A 17,803-nucleotide genomic window follows, 5' to 3' on the forward strand; every position below is an offset into this window, starting at 1 on the left:
GGTCATGATGTCTTATTCATAGTAGCGACTATAATAATCAACTACCACAAGAATGGAGTGGTTGGATGGCAAGGGTCCCAGTAAGTCTATAGCTACATCCTGCCAGGGGCCCTCCGGTAATGGTGTTGGTCTCAACGGTTCAGGTGGGTCGGGTCTGGCTACTATCTGACAGCCGTGGCACGCTTTACAGTTTTTTTCAGCTGCCTTGTCCATGCCAGGCCACCAAACCTTGGTTCTGAGATGTTGCTTTGTTCCAACTATTCCCAAGTGTCCTTCATGTGCTAACACCAGGGCTCGTGCGTGTAACACTGTGGGTAGCACGATGCGTGTTCCCCGAAGAACTAGGTACCCCACTATGCACAGCTCGTTTGCAATTGCTGCATAAGCTTTACAGTTCTCAAAATGTCTGTTTGTGATTGCCTTCCATACCTCAATCAGCTCTGGGTCAATAGCAGAGGCTTCCTCCACCTCTCTAGTAGTGAGTGCTTTTGGTGTCGCACTCACAGCTACAAATCTCACATATTCATCTGAGCCATGAGAATGTCTCTCCTGTTTTGCTGTCTCCCCCAGCAATCGTGACAGTGGGTCTGCAATGTTTTGCTTGCCTGGAATGTGTCTCACCTTAAAATCGTACGACTGTAATCTAAGTACCCATCGCTCTATACGGGCACAGGGTTTAGAGTGTGGGCCGTATATCACTTGTAATGGCTTATGGTCAGTTACCAAGTTAAATTTTCGGCCATACACATATGGATGCAGCCTCTCACAAGCCCATACAAGAGCTAAGGCCTCTCTCTCTGTTTGAGAGTATTTCCTCTCACAGTCTGTTAAACTACGACTTACATAGCATATTGGCACCTCTTGTCCCTGTTGGTCCTGGACTAGTACTGCGCCTAAACCTACAGGACTGGCATCTGCTATCATCTTGGTTGGTGCGTCCTTATCAAAATATGCTAATGTGCCGGCTCTGGCCAACTCTTCCTTGAGTGCACTGAATGACTGTCTCTGTTGTGATCCAAATTTAAATAGTGTGTCTTTTCTCGTCAGGCGTCGCAGTGGCTCTGATAGCGTTGCAAACTGCGGGATGAATCTGCTACTGTACCCAACGAGTCCCAAGAAACTCCTCACCTCTGTAGCATTCTCTGGTTCCCGAGCTTCTGCCACCGCTCGCACTCTCTCTGCTGTTGGTCCGATGCCCTTTTCAGACAACAGGATTCCCATGAAAATCAATCGGTCCATGTTGAATTGGCACTTCTCTGAGTTTAGTGTCAGTCCACTTTCCATTAGTCTGGTCATGACAGCGTGCAGGCGTCTGTCGTGCGTTTCCTGGTCGTGTGCATGCACGATAATGTCGTCTGAGATGTTTTCAACACCCTCTATTCCAGCTAAGGCATTAGCTATCTCGTGCTGATATTGCTCACTAGCTGAAGATACACCGAATATCAGCCTCTTGTACCTGTATACTCCATTATGTACTGCAAACGTGGGGGGAGAAATTCGGTGGGCTGCACCACCAGTTAGCGCCTAAAGAGGGCACTCAGTGGCTTTAGCGCCGCTGGCCACGCCTCCCGCGATATTTAGCTGGGGCGCTAATGGCGGCGTTAGCCTGTTGCGCTGTGCCACCACCGATGATGTCATCAGTGTGCGCAGCGCCCCCCTACCGCCCCGATCGCGATATTTGGCAGCGACCGCCTCTGTAGCACCGCTCGCTACTCGCGCCCGGTTCACGGGGCCTACCTGTGGCGGCAGTGGCGCAAATTAAGGTGGAGGTGCGGGGCGGCCGTTTTTTTCGGCGGCCGCTTGCCAGCACCTCTGTCCCCAGCCTCCTGTTCTCCCCCCGCGGCATTGCCGGCTGTTTTCCGAGAGCCCGGCACTTCTCCTCGGTGCCGGGCTCTTTTGCCAGCACTTGCGATCTCTGATCGCGCTGGTGCAGGCCCCTCCCCCTTAAGAATGGGAGGAAGGCCTGCAGTACCGCAGCGCGCCGTGCCACAGCGTGTGGCGCTGTGGCACGTTGCGCTGCGATATTCAGTTTCAGTGCCCTAAGAGGGACACGGAGTGCCTCGAGCCTCGCCCCGTGTCCCTCTTGGGGTGCTCAAGCTGAATTTCCGGCGATCGCTGCTGCTCTGATTGCAGCGCAAAATCTGGCGCCCAGGCGAGCTTGGCGCCCCGTTTGCGGCTCCACCCAATTTCTCCCCCGTTGTGATTTCTCGTGACTCAGGGGTCAGTTCTAGCTGGTGATAACCCCATTTCAGGTCTAGCTTACTAAACACCGTCGAGCTGTTCATACCTTGGAGTATCTCATCAACGGTGGGGATTGGATATCGTTCCCTCACTATTGCCTGGTTTGCTCATCTCATGTCTAGGCATAACCTTACATCCTTATCTGCTTTTGGTACAATAACCACAGGATTCACCCATGGGGTGGGACCAGTTACAGGTTCGATAATGTCCATGTCCCTCAATTGTTTTATTGTGGCCTCTACTGCCCCCCTTAAGTTGAATGGTATACGCCTGAGTGGCTGGACCACAGGCTTCACTTGTGGGTCGATATACAAATTGATCTGTTTTGTGTTCAACCTTCCTACTCCCTGGAACACCTTTGGATACCGCTGTTCTAGTAGCTGTCTTACATCTACCACAGCTGAGACATCTGTGCCTATTTTTAAAACTCCCAGTTTCATGGCTGTCTCCCTTCCTAGCAACGGCTCTCCATGGCCTTTAACCATAATGAACTCTGCCTGCTCAGTTCTCTTACCTATTGTAATCCCACATGTGAATATACCTTTAACTGACAGTGGTCGGCTAGAAGCATAAGAGAATAACTTTCTCTCTGTCTTAGGGACTTGTGACTGACACTTAATGTGTTCTGACTTTAATCCTTCCCATGTATTCTCATCTATCACATTATTAGTTGCACCCGAATCAATTAACATTCTCAGGTTTACTCCCCCCACACAAAAGGTAAGTCTCTCAGTCCCGTTATTTCCAGCAACAGCAAATGCACAGTTATTTTGTTCCTCTACATTGTTCACACTGTGTTTCTTTGTACCCTTTGTGCGGCATACTTTGGAGAAATGATCCTTTCCCTTGCACTTATGACACGTTTGTCCGCGTGCTGGGCATTTCGGATCTCTGCCCATGTGGTCTGTGTGTCCACATCTGTAACATTTCCTTTTGTTCCTATCGCCATTTCCCTTTGGTTTCTCTGTTGAGCTTTTCGCATAATACCCTCTTTTCTGTGTAACACGACGAACAGTATCTGTCTCCGCCTTCTCTGTACATGACATGGCTAACATCTGCTCCTCGATGTTTTCACATCGTGAGGCCAATTGTAGCAAATGCTGCGTTGACCTGGGGCACGAAGTAGTGATTCAAAGCACTAACCACCGCCGTGTAGTCTGCTGGCTCTCCTGTGTCCGGTAGAGTCGAAAAGATATCCTGGACATCTGGTCCTGCTTGGTGTAGAAGTAGAGCTCTTCTCCTCTGCTTTGTGGCAGCTGTAGAAGTATCGTCAATAATGAGTCCTTTGCCGTCGGCATAAAGCTCAAAAGACATTAACCACCTCGTCCATCTTGGACCCAACGTGGCTGGCTCGGCGAAGCATGCAAAATTTTGAATGCCGGTCTTCTCCATCCTAGCTAACTAAAACTTGGGCATCTACCTATTTAAAATGATTCCACTCATTATCCTCATCGCCAATGTTGTATCTATGCTTTAATGCGTACAATCAAGCATGTAGATACGTCGAATTAAATCAGAGTCAGGCAGACAGGCTTCTAACTACGATGTTCTCTTTATTGGTAAAATGGCTGACTGCAGCTTTCCCGGATAATTCCCATAATGCAATGCACATTACATTACCGTATTAACTGGTGTTAAACTCGCACATTACATTACCGTATTGACCGGTGTCAAACTCGCAATCAATACACGACGGTCATCATCTTAGACATGCATTCCTTGTAAGTTTGTATTTTCAATTTTTTCATTATAAACTTGCTGCTTGCCATATCACTGCTTGATTAATACATTGAGAACACTGGTGAAGTTTTGCTTCTGTTTCGACACCAGAGGCTGGCCTGATAAAATCATAAAACCAAGCTGCGTGAATATTAACGTACGGTTATTTTAAGGCGTTTGCATCAAATTCTTTTGTGTGCTATTCAACAGAGGCACAGCCTGTTTATTTTTAAACAAGTCCCTCCTGTGGAGAAAAAGGAGTGTAGAATTGATAGGCCCAATGGCCTGTTTCTGTGCTGTAATCTTCAATGATAATGAGTTTGTACATTAATATTCCTCCAGTGTAATTTCAAGGCCCTGGTTTGTTTACAACTAGGAATATAAAACCATAACTCATACCTTCCGTACTTTAAAACTTGTCTGATATCACAATAATTTTTGTATTTGTTGGAGACGGAGACTATGGATAAAGGGTACACACTCTGATTGGCGGATGCGACAAGTGGTGTTCCCCAGGGACCTACACTAGGACCTCAGCTTTTCACCATATTTATCAATGGCTTGGATGAAGGAATAGATATTGTATATCCAACTTTGCAAATGAATCTCAGTTAGAAGGCACAGTCATACTGCAAATGGGATCAGTAAGTCACAAAGGGACATTAAGTGAGTGGGCAAAACTATGGCAAATGGAGTTCAATGTGGGGACAAATTGGAGTATTTTCTAAATGTTGCGAAATTAGGAACTGTGGAGGAGCAAAGAGATTTGGGTGTCCATGTACATAAATCACTAAAAGTTACAGGGCTAAAAGCAATCAAAAAGGCTAATGGAATGTTGTCCTTTACCTCAAGGGGGTTGGAATACAAAGGAGAGCAAGTTATGCTTCAGTTACACAAAGCCTTGGTCAGACTCCACCTGAAGTACTACGTTCAGTCTTGGGGGCCACACCTCAGGGAGGGTATATTGGCCTTGGAGGGGGTACTTCACCAGAATGATACTGGGGCTTAAAGGGTTAAATTATGCAAAGAAGTTGCATAAACTTGGTTTGTATTGCCTGAAGTACAGAAGAGTGAAGGGCAATCTAATCAAAATGTTTAAAATGATAAAAAGATTTGATAGCGTATATAAAGATAAACTATTTCCTCTGGTGGGAGAATCAAGAACAAGGGGACATTAGAGCCAGCCAATTGCGGAGTGAAATCAGGAAGCACTTTTGAAATCTGGAACTCTCTCCCCCAAAAAACCTGTGGATGCTGGGTCTCAATTGGAGCTTTCAAGACTGAGACCGATAGATTTTTATCAGGTAAGTGTATCAAGGGATATGGAGCAAAGGCAGGCAAATGGGGTTGAGGTACAAATCAGCCATGATCTCATTGAATGGGGGAACAGGCTCGAGGGGCTGAATGGCCTACTCCTGTTCCTGTGATTTATTTTTGCTTTTGCTTTTAAAAAAAAACTTTTTGCCAATTTCCTCCCTTCCTTCTCTCCTGAAGGTGTTGATTCCTTACTGGGGTCAGTAGCACAGATGCTGGTCACTCTTCAATGCAGTGCCCAAGAGGTCGTTATTTATGTGTGAACCTCGACGGTGCATGTTGGCAGGCTGAGCACAATCACCCACATTGTCCAACAGAAGGCATTGGATAGCAATCATGTCAAATTCTCCTGTGCATACGTCAGGGATGCATCGACGAATTGTGGCTTCCCTGTCACCTTCTTGGTTGAGATCAGCCAACTCCGCACAGATCAGGAATCAAACCTGACACCTTCCTGATCTGTAACACTCAGCTAATGGTTCCCTTAATCATCTGAACTGTCAGAGAAGTTTTCAGTTATGTTTTAATGAGGATAATAACAACATTTAGGGTCCTTGATTACTCCCCATTGACTTTTGAATTCTTTCTCGCCACAGAGCATTTGCCATCTTCAAATTTGCACTGTTCCATTATTTTCTGTTTTATTGTAAACTTGGTGTGTGTATAGTAAATTGATAAAGTCACATCTTTTATCAGGCAAATGTGTTTCTTTTTAATTGACAAACCAAGGTGAAGGGCCAAGACCCACAGTGCAAGACAACACTTAAGCTGAATAACAGTGAAAGGAAAAATAAGGTGAATTAGGAAGCAGTGATCAGGTGACATCAAGTTTGGGCCTTAAAAGCCTGAAGATTGTCGGAGGATAGAAAGATCGAGGGAGGTAAGGAGATCCATAGTTTGGAGTTCCTGAGAAAGAATGAGTTAGAGAAAAGAAAGAACTTGCATTAATTAGCGCTTGTGACGTACTTACTTTGACACAATGTCCCACAAAATAACATCAGTGTGAACCAATCAGTCACAGGTATATGGCACAGTAAACAACCTGGCACCCAGTTCAGTCAGATATCCACTTCGCAAGTACCATCTGGAAAGAAATGTGAGGCTGTGACGGGTTTGATAGTCTCACCATTGTGACAATGGAGCCAAGTGAAATTCAACACCCATTCTATGAGAGAGATAAAAGTGCTGCTTCAAAATAAAAAAAAGGGCAGTAAACAGTGTTTTATCAGAATAGCTCTGTTACTGATATGACATTTTGTGTGTTCAATCTGGATTACTCACACTGGAAAGGGGAAGAAATCTTCTGAGTGCGAAAGAGCTGAACTTGTAAGGGTCTGTTGTCAGTGCGGAGGCAGGCTAGACATAGGTGCAGTTTGGAGATGGAACTATAGCCTTGATTCAGTGAGGTGCCTCTTGACTGGCAGCAGAACCTTGCAGTTGTGTCCCTCCTGCATAAACATAATCATAAACATGCTCTTTCTCAATGTTACTCGTAGCGACCAGAGTAATTCTCTCCTCCGCACCCTTACTGTTTATCATTCTTTCCGTTGTCCCGTCAGGCAATCTTTGCCAATTACTATCCTGGGTACACACAATTTTAAATACAACCTCACAAACAATATCCATGTAATTAGTTCACAAACTTTGAAAATAAACTTGAAAAATAAACTGCAAAAATGCAGCAAAATCATGGGATACAATAGTTGTAGGGACTGTGTGAATTCAGTTACCAAAAGTAATAACCGAGAGACTCTACGAGCAACCTCACTGTTTTATTTATGTGGTGATCATTTACACCTTGAGCAATGGGCATCCCAATGTTTATCATTTAAATAAAGTATTTGGTAGTTGACTTACAGTAGTTTGATTAGGTGTCAGCCTTGGCTCAGTGTTAGTGAGTAAGTGATTATTAATTATTAATAAAATTAGTGAGGGGCTCCGTGGCCTACTCCTGTTCCTCTAGCACTCTTGTCTTTGAGTCAGAAGGTTGAGGGTTCAAGCCCCACTCCGTGCCTTGAGTACATAGTCCAGGCTGGCACTTCAATGCAATGGAAATGAAAACTGGATGGTTTCTATACAGGCAGCTGAACTGTGATACCAGTTTTACTCCCAAGAAGCCAACCCTCCTGGATTTCCCTGGAGTCTCCAAGAATTAAAGATTTATCTCCCAGACACTGCTGTGAACAACCCGGGAGAAAAATCATAGGGGGCATTAAAAATTATGTGTGGTTTATTTTCATTTTCTTTGAACACTTTCATTTATTAGTTACTATCAGGGGGTGCCCGGCGTTGCCAGGGCAATTTAGGGCCGCACGGTCTCCCTGCCCCTGTCTGTCCCCTCTGTCAGGCCCGGTGCCTGTGAAGCTTGGGACATACCACTGAGCTCTGACTCACTGATAGCAATTTCACCTCTGAGTATGAGGGTCATGGGTTCAAGATCCATTCCAGAGACTTGAGCACATAATCTAGGCTGGCACTCCTATGCAGTGTTGAGGGAGTGCTGCACTGTTGGAAGTGCCTTCTTTCGGGTGAGACATTGAACCGAGGCTCTCTAAGGTGGACGTAAAAGATCTCATGACGCTATTCGAAGAAGAGCAGGGGAGTTCTCCTGGTGTTCTGGCCAACCACTACCTATAACACATGATTTGGTAATTTATTTAATTACAGTTTGTGGGACCTTGTTGTGCACAAATTGGCTGCCACATTTGCTACATTACTACATTTCATTGGTTGTATAGCACTTTGGGTCATCTTGTAGTCATGAAAGGTGCTATATAAATGCAAGTTCATTCTTTCATTTCATACTTCACTTTCCTATTTTCAAAAAATGGGAAAATTCAAAGCCTGGGAACTACAGGCCTATCACCCTGACATCCATTACTGGGAAGATGCTGGAAGGGACCATGTTGTGAATTTCTAATGGACCCTTCCCTTTCCCTTTATGATCACTGATCACATGGCTTCTGAAAAAATAGGCCATGCCTAACAAATTTGATAGAGTTTTTTGAGGAAGTCACTAGGGTAGTGGATGAGGGAAATCTGGTGGACATTGTCCACCTGAACTTTCAGAAACCCTTTGATAAGGTACATCACACTAGGTTAATTTGCAAGATGGAATCTTGTGGTATCAGTAGAAATTTGAAACACTGGATTAGAAATTGGCTCCAATCCCACAGCCAAAAGGTTGTAATTAACAGAAGTGGCTCAGCTTGGAGACATGTTACTAGTGGTGTCCACCAGGGATCGGTCCTTGGCCCGCTACTCTTCAAAATCTTTATTAATAACCTGCACAGTGATGTTAGGAGTATGGTAAGTAAGTTTGCAAATTACACCAAAATCTGTGCAAGGGTTAAGACAGTAGAGGAGTGCAATCACAGCCAAAAAGATTTAGATATGCCAGGGGAGTGGGCCAATATTGACAAATGGCATTTAATTTAGTTAAATGTAGTGTCATGCATGTTGGTCGGGCCAACACAGAATACACGTATCATTTACAGGGAACCATACTGAGAGAGGTTGAGAGAGAAACAGGTCTTGGTGTTACTGTGCACAGATTACCGAAGGTTCATGACCAATGTAGAGAAACTGGACCTGAAGCTAACAGGGTATTGAGTTGTATTAATAGAATAATGGGCAGGTACTCTAATTGGCAGGATGTGACTAGCGGTGTTCCGCAGGGTGCTGTGTTGGGCCCTCAACTATTCACCGTATTTATTAATGACTTAGATAATGGGATAGAAAGCCACATACCCAAGTTTACCGATGACACAAAGATAGGTAGCATTGTAAGCAGTGTAGATGGAAGCATAAAATTACAAAGAGATATTAATAGATTAAGCGAATGGGCAAAATTGTGCAACTGGATTTCAATGTAGGCAAATGTGAGGTCATCCACTTTTGACCTAAATCGTATAGCACAGAGTACTATCTTGTAGCTCTCCTCTGGACCTTTCTAAGACCACAACATCACCCGCCATGTGGGGGACCAAAACTGGACACAGTACTCTAGATGCGGTCTGACTAATGATCCGTCGAGTGTCAAAATGGTGTCCTTTGATTTATACTGAATGGTTAGGAACATAGTAACATAAGGACAGGAGTAGGTCACTTAACACCTCGAGCCTGTTCCGCCATTCAATGAGATAATGGCTGATCTGTGACCTAACTCCATATACCTGCCTTTGAACCATATTTCTTAATACCTTGGGTTAACAAAAATCTATCAATCTCTGATTTAAAATTAACAATTGACCTAGCATCAATTGCCATTAGCGGAAGAGAGTTCCAAACTTCTACCAGCTTTTGTGTGTAAAAGTGTTTCCTAACTTCACTCCTGAAAGGCCTGGCTCTAATTTTTAGACTATGCCCCTAGTCCTAAACTCCCCAACCAACAGTAATAGTTTCTCTCTATCTACTCTATCAGTTTCCTTTAATATCTTGAAAACTTAGATCAAATCACCCCTTAACCTTCTAAATTCTAGGGAATACAACCCTAGTTTGTGTAATCTCTCCTCATAACGTAACCCTTGAAGTCCGGGTATCATTCTGGTAAACCTACGCAGCACTCCCGCCAAGGCCAATATATCCTTCCTAAGGTGTGGTGCCCAGAACTGCTCACAGTACTCCAGGTGTGGTCTAACCAGGGCTTTCTATAGTTGTAGCATAACTTCTACCCCCTTGTATTCTAGTCCTCTAGATATAAAGGCCAGCATTCCATTAGCCTTTTTGAATATTTTCTGAACCTGTTCATGACATTTTAATGATCTATGTACATGGACCCCAAGTCTCTTTGGACCTCCACTGTTTCTAGCTTTTCACCATTTATAACTGATTCCTGCTCAAATAACCTCAGCTACTCAGAGAGGCTCAAGGACCTTGATCTACTTGGTGTTACTTTAGAGCAGCATAGACTTAAAGGTGACCTGAGAGAGGTCTGTAAAATAATTAAAGGGCTGGATAGTGTCCCTATTGATAGATTATTCCAGTTTAACAGATTGGGAAGGACTAGAGGACACAAGTTTAAACTATATAAGAGTACAAATAGACTGGATGTTAGGCAGTTCTTTTCCCAGAGAGTAGTGAGTCTCTGGAATACATTGCCGGATGGTGCGACAGGTGCTAACGCTCTGCATTATCTTCAAGAGGGAGCTGCGGTTGCTAACTGGGGCAGAGATCACCTCATATAGAAGAGAAGTGATTTTATAGATAACACATGGTCCATGTGATCCCCTGGACTGGTTCCGATTGCCTGAGGGGACCAGAGAGGAAATTTACAGAGTATTTCTTCCCTTATTGGCCCTTGTTGTGTATGTAATATGTGTGCTACTTTGAACCTATGGACAGGACTGCACTACTTGTAGGGCGTAGTGATACGCAGTACCACTCCTGGCCATAGGGGTATAAATAGTACTGTGGGTACTGATCTCCCCTCAGTTCCCGCCTGTGGGCATGAAGTAAAGACCTACGTATAGTCCCTACCTCCAACCAGTAAAGACCTGTTTGAGTTATACGTTTAAGTCTTTGTGTTAATTGTTCAATACAATACACATACTTAACACTGGCGACGAGTCAGGTTCTTACCCTGCGGCAGTTGAAGAGAGGTTTCAAACATCACCACCTCACTAGAAGCGACAGGCTTTAGGACTCTGAAGCCTCCATCAGCGACTGAGCACTGGAGTGCAGCAGCCATCCTGACAGCTTCCAGCGACTGACAGAAGTCTTTCTGCAGTTTCCTTGTTCAACCTAGGTGGTGGGGTAAGCCGTGCAGCGTTGGCTGCAAAGACAGGGCTGGGGAAGTTGGAGAAGATAAGGGCGATCGCAATCCCTGATAAGAGCCGCGGTGAAACGCGCGAGCGGGTAAGCCAGAGCCCGGGAGGGAGCGAGCAAGAGCCGCGCGAGCGGGTGAGCCAGAGGCCGGGAGCCGCTTCAAGTGCGAGGCCAGCGATCGGGACCAAAGATAAGGGCCGCACTCGGACTGAAAGGCGCGGCGGCTGCAGAAGCTCAAGGTGCGAGAGCCGCGGTGCACAGCGCGGGCTATCGATCGCGGCGAAGATAAGGGCCGCACTCGGGGGCTGAAGGGAGACGGCGTCGGGGGACGGGTGAAGACCGCCAAGCGCGGGAAAACCGCCATTTTGTGGGCGGAGGACGACGGCAAGAGCGGGAAGCCGCCATCTTTGATAACAAGTAAACAAAATAAAATCTGAGAAATTGCAAATCTACAATGCCTAAACACGGGAATATTAGCACCTTTGATAGTGACCTCGAAGATTGGGCCATATATGTTGAAAGAGTAAAAAATTATTGTAAGGCCAATAAAATTCGTGACCAAGATAAAGCTCTAACATTATTAAATTTAATGGGTGCGAAGACATACGGGCAATTGAAACACCTGTTATCACCAGATGAACCGGCGGATAAGACGTTCGATGAGATTGTTACTGTCCTGAAAGATCATCTAAACCCCACGCCGCTGATGCTAGCGGAACGATTTAAATTTTACGACAGAAGGCAGCTACAGCATGAAAGCAATGCTGAATATTTGCTGGAATTGCGTAAATTAGCGAAATATTGCCAGTTTGGAACGGGACTGACAGATGCACTACGAGACAAATTTGTGTGTGGTTTATTTAAACAGGATACACAAAAGCGACTGCTCGAGGAGAATGAGCTGACACTTGAGAAGGCGGTCACTATGGCAGCAGCACACGAAGCCGCAGCGAGAGGCACGGCAGTAATGCAGCTACGGTCACCGGAGCTCAGTGCACACAAATTGGGTGTGAGTTCTGGCAAATGTTATCGTTGTGGAAAGACAACGCATGATCAGAACCAGTGTTGGTTTAAAAACCAAGAATGTAGAACTTGTGGTAGGCTTGGACATATAGCTAGAGTATGCAGGGCAGGGAAGAAGACCAGCAACAAGAAGTCACCGCAAGGAAAATACGCAAAGGTACACAAGGTGACCGAACAGGAGTCCGATTCAGACGCTAGCAGTAATGAACTGGCTAGCTTAAGCTGTAATGAACTGGCTAGCTTAAGAGTACTCAACGCTGGTAAGGGTGCAGACCTCCAGACAATTTGAGTCACTCTTCAGATAGAAGGAGTCCAAGTAAAACTGGAATTGGACACTGGCTCGGCATTGACGGTCATAAATAAGAAAGATTACGGAAAGTTATTCCAACATATTCCCCTACAGGATACGGGGATTATATTGAAAACATACACGGGGCAAAGAGTGTACCCCATCGGGAAAATAGAGGTTGCAGTGGTCCACAAGGGCGAAGACAGTCAAATAATGGACTTATATGTGATATCTGAAGGAGGTTCTCCACTACTAGGACGGGAGTGGATTAGGAAAATGAATATGGACTGGCATTTCCTACAAACAATAACGAGTGAGAACTCGGTGAAGATAGTCGGCCCAGACTCTGGAACGGATGATGGTAAGCCCAACTCAGGTGCAAAAGACAAAGTTTCAGCACAGAATTCCACTGAGCAACAACAACATAGTTTAACTGTGGATTCTGAGTCTGGCAAGTCTACTGATGTGCCCATTTCTGAGGGACACCGGGCTCGAACTCAACTCCATTTCAAACTACAACAGCAATTAGAACAAATGCTTCGCCGTTTTGAGCAAGAGTTGAATGCAACGAAAGAGTTCTTTGATATAGAGTTGGAGAATCTGGAAAGACAACAGAAGCAGCTGATGGAGAAAATGGAGCAGGAGCACACAAAACGTCTGATGTCAGAGGAGTTAACGGTCAGCCAACTCCTGCATATGCTGAAGGACAGGACTCTGAAATGGGAAAAACTTGAACACGAACTTCAATATTCAAACAAAAGGGGTTCGGAGCTCTCAAAGGTTATTGGAAGAGCTGAGGTGGCAACACAGACTGAGATGACTGCAACAGAGCAGCCCTTGGATGCCAAAAGTACGCTGACTCACGTCAACGTAGAACAACAGACCGCTGAAACAGCTGCTCCGGTAGAGGGATTGAATAGTCCGATCAATCAATCTCCAAAAGAAGTTGAAGTAGTAAAATCTCAAATGAGGTCATTAGTAAACGACTTGCTGAAAGCCCAGAAAAAGCTGGATGAAGAGGTACGCATGAAGAAGTCTCTTCAGGAAAGATGTCTGGACTTGGAACAACAGCTGGCTAACGCCCAGCTGGGTATGGAGGAAATAGAAGACCCTCTCGCTGGCCTAGATCAGGACGACACCAAATATTACTATGTCCTGTCCTGCCCAACTTGTAACTTCGACTCCCACCATACAGAAATCATGGAGGAGCACCGAAAGTCTACGGAACATCGGGAGAAGGTGGCTCTACTACGGAAAAAGGAGGAAGAGAAGGAGGAACTGCGCATGCAGCTGGCAGCTGACAGTGGAGCCCAGAGAGTCTCCAAGAAGCAGAAAAGGAAAAGTCGAAACAGAAGATGACCCATCTGAACCATTATTACCTCTACCAGATCACACACGTGGTCCCTCCGAACGGAGCCAATTCAGTTCGGAAGTTCAAACTGTTAAATCCATGGAAGGACTATTGAATGAGTCACTCCAGCAACGTGAACCGACTACACCACAGAGATTGAATCTGTGAACTGTTTTCCGCAGAGACTGAATCTGTGATCTGTTTTGACATGAAGTTATCTATGTTATTCTGTTATGTAAACCTGAAGTTATATATGTATATATGTTATTACGTTATGTTAAATGGGGAGATGACTGTAAAGCTAGGAAGGGAGGAATGTTGTGTATGTAATATGTGTGCTACTTTGAACCTATGGACAGGACTGCACTACTTGTAGGGCGTAGTGATACGCAGTACCACTCCTGGCCATAGGGGTATAAATAGTACTGTGGGTACTGATCTCCCCTCAGTTCCCGCCTGTGGGCATGAAGTAAAGACCTACGTATAGTCCCTACCTCCAACCAGTAAAGACCTGTTTGAGTTATACGTTTAAGTCTTTGTGTTAATTGTTCAATACAATACACATACTTAACAGCCCTGGGTTTCTTCTGGGTTTTTTTGTCTCTGCCAGGAGATTACATGGCTGCGGGCGTGGGTGTGAGATGGGGGGAGAGGAATAAATGCTTTGCCATGATGATCCAGCCATTGTGCTTGATGGGCCAGCTGGTCTTTTCCTGCCTGTCATTTTCATATTTTCATTTTCTTTCTTTCTTTCTTTTGTTGTTGTTGTTGTTGTGGGGCGGTGTTGAGTTGAGTCCCAGTGCAATGCCAGAGGCAGAGAGGAAAGTCCAGAGACAGGCACTTTGGGCCACGCTCGTCCATCAACTTGTGCTTGGTCTGACATCTGCCTTGCCCAACCCTTTTTCCAATCAGCAATGGTGCTTGAGGCGACCTGGGCAAGGGAAAAATAAGTCAAGCTGCACCTTCAATAAAAAGCATTCGCAGGAATTACATTGGATGTCGGCAGTTATTATGAAAATGGTTCATTATGGAAGAAAAAAGGTTTGGTCAAAGAATTTGTTCAGTCAACCTTCTTCAAAGATCATCTTAACCCTTTCTGTGCTGGTGAAAATGACTTCAGTTGGCTGTCAGCTGTGTCTCAGTGGGTAGCACTCTGGCCTCTGAGTCAGAAGGTCGCGGGTTCAAGCCCCACTCCAGAGACTTCAGCACACAATCTAGGCTGACACTCCTGTGCAGTACTGAGGGAGTGCTGCAGTGTCATCTTTCAGATGAGACGTTAAACCAAGGCCCGGCAGCCCCCTCAAGTGGACGTAAAAGTTCCCGTGGCACCATTCAAAGAAGAGCAGGGGTGTTCTCTCTGGTGTCCTGCCAATAGTTACCCCTGAACCAACATCACTAAAAAAAACGATTATCTGGTCATTATCATGTTGTTGTTTGTGGGACCTTGCTGTGTGCAAATTGCAGCTGCATTTCCTGCATTACAACAGTGACTACACTTCAGAAGTACTTAATTGGCTGTAAAGCGCTTTGGGACGTCTGGAGGTTGTGAAAGGCGCTATATAAATGGAAGTCTTTTTGTAGAGAGATTATAGATATGTTTGGAAAGATTGCCTCTGTCCGCTATCCATAGCAAAACCAGAAACGGTTTTTTGTGCTCACTTTATGGTCTAACTACAAACAGACAACAGAAGAAATCTCTCCTCCCGCCAAAACGATCCCCACCATCAGCGGGTCAGGGATGCTGGAGCCAGCACTTTGAGAGTTAATGCAGACAGGAAGTTCCTGGCAATGTGCCTTTTTTTCAATGATAGGTGATTTTTTTTTGATTACTGGAGGATGGCTGTTTATACAATTAACAGTCCCGTAATTGTCATTAGAATGACTACTTACAGCGCCCTGAAGACTTCACAGACCTGCACAGAGTGGGGTGGCTTGCCTTGAATGGGGAACTTTGTGTAAATGACAGTGGTCAGTAGGACATTCTAAAGACTAGCCTATGGAAAAGTAGATCAATCAGAGACTGCTGTTCCCTTCCTCGCTGACTTATTTCAACAAGCAGAATTGCTTTTTAAAGTACTTTAAAAAAAATGAATCATCTGCAAAAAAAAGATGAAATTCATCCACTTCCCTTTTCTGCCCATTGCTGACAATCTAATATTTCATTTGAAATGTTTTGTCTACGTCACATGCGATTGACAAGATCCACCCCTTTTCACAATGACACATTGAACATCGAAATGTCAGGGTGTGACAATCTGGAATAAATAATTACATTTATAAAAAGGCAACAGCAAACCCATATTCCAAACCATATCAGTACTTTGTGAGGAGTGTTTGGAAGGAGATCGAATGGCCAGGGGACTCTTATTAGGCACTGAGCTCTGTTTGCTGTCCATCTACTGGATAATGGCAGATGTGGCTGCTTCTTGTGGTAAGAAGAAAATCTATATCCATATGTAATATATAGCTATATCTTCCTGATAACTCCCGCAAATGGGAAGGTGTCAGCCTTGGCTTAGTGGTAGCACTCTCGCCTCTGAGTCAGAAGGTTGTGGGTTCATAGCCCAGTGGCAGCACGGTGGCATAGTGGTTAGCACTGTTGCCTCACAGCGCCAGGGACCCGGGTTCGAATCCGGCCTCGGGTGACTGTCTGTCTGTGTGGAGTTTGCACATTCTCCCCGTGTTTGCGTGGGTTTCCTCCGGGTGCTCCGGTTTCCTCCCACAGTCCAAAGATGTGCAGGTTAGGTTGATTGGCTATGATAAAAAAAAATTGACCCTTAGTGTTAGGGGGATTAAATATGTGGGGTTACGGGGATAGGGTGGGATATGTGTTGGTGTAGGGGTTACGGGGATCGGGTGGGATATGTGTCGGTGCAGGCTCGATGGGCCGAAATGGCCTCTATCTGCACTGTGGGGTTTCTGTGATTCTGTGATCCAGCACAAAATTTGGGCTGGCACTCCAGTGCAGTCCTGTGGGAATGCTGCACTGTCGGAGGTGCCGTTTTTCATATCAGATGGTAAGCCGAGGCCCCGTCTGCCTTCTCAGGTGGATGTAAAAGATCCCATGGCATTATTTCAAAGAAGAGCAGGGGAGTTCTCTCCAGTGTCCAAGTCAATATTTAATCAACGCCTAAAGTGATTCGCTGGTCATTTATTTCATTGCTGTTTGTGGGACTTTGCTGTACGCAAATTGTCTGCTGAATTTTCTAGATTACAAGAGTGACTATACTTTAAAAAGCACCTCACTGGTTGTAAACTTTGAGACGTCCTGAGGTTGTGAAAGGTGCTATAGAAATGCAAGTTCTTTACCTTTACAGTGGTGAAATGCACGGCAAGCCAGTTTGCATCTGAATGGAATTAAAGACAGTTTACTGTCCTGGGTATAGACCCTCGCCCGGGATACACGTCGCAGCACTGACTGCTGTGTAGTCCCAGCAGCTTCTGTTTAATTTTGAGATCTTCAGCATTTGCCGTTCTCACCTTTTACTTTATGGTACGACAGCCCCGCAATGTTCTGCTCTTGCCTCGTGTCGCGAGACTTGCTACCCAGCGCTGCAACATCGCATAAGAAGCAGAGCAAGGGTTAGTTTTTGAACAGATCTGAGCAACAGCTAAACTTGCCCAAACAAGGGTCACCAACCCTGCAGTATTGTCCCGGAGTCTCCAGGAATTAAATAGTAATGTCTAACTGCTCACTAGTGCGAGCAACGCAGAAGAGAAAAAGAATTGTGCATTTTTTTTCTCAGTTTCACAGAAACCCCACAGTGCAGATAGAGGCCATTTCGGCCCATCGAGCCTGCACCGACACATATCCCACCCGATCCCCGTAACCCCTACACCAACACATATCCCACCCTATCCCCATAACCCCACGTATTTAATCCCCCTAACACTAAGGGTCAATTTATCATAGCCAATCAACCTAACCCGCACATCTTTGGACTGTGGGAGGAAACCGGAGCACCCGGAGAAAACCCACGCAAACACGGGGAGAATGTGCAAACTCCACACAGACAGTCACCCGAGGCCGGATTTGAACCCGGGTCCCTGGCGCTGTGAGGCAACAGTGCTAACCACTATGCCACCGTGCTGCCAAGTTT

This window comes from Somniosus microcephalus, chromosome 16, assembly GCF_052327205.1.
Source record: "Somniosus microcephalus isolate GS21.2 chromosome 16, FLI_Smic_1.0, whole genome shotgun sequence".
In the NCBI taxonomy this organism is placed as follows: domain Eukaryota; kingdom Metazoa; phylum Chordata; class Chondrichthyes; order Squaliformes; family Somniosidae; genus Somniosus; species Somniosus microcephalus.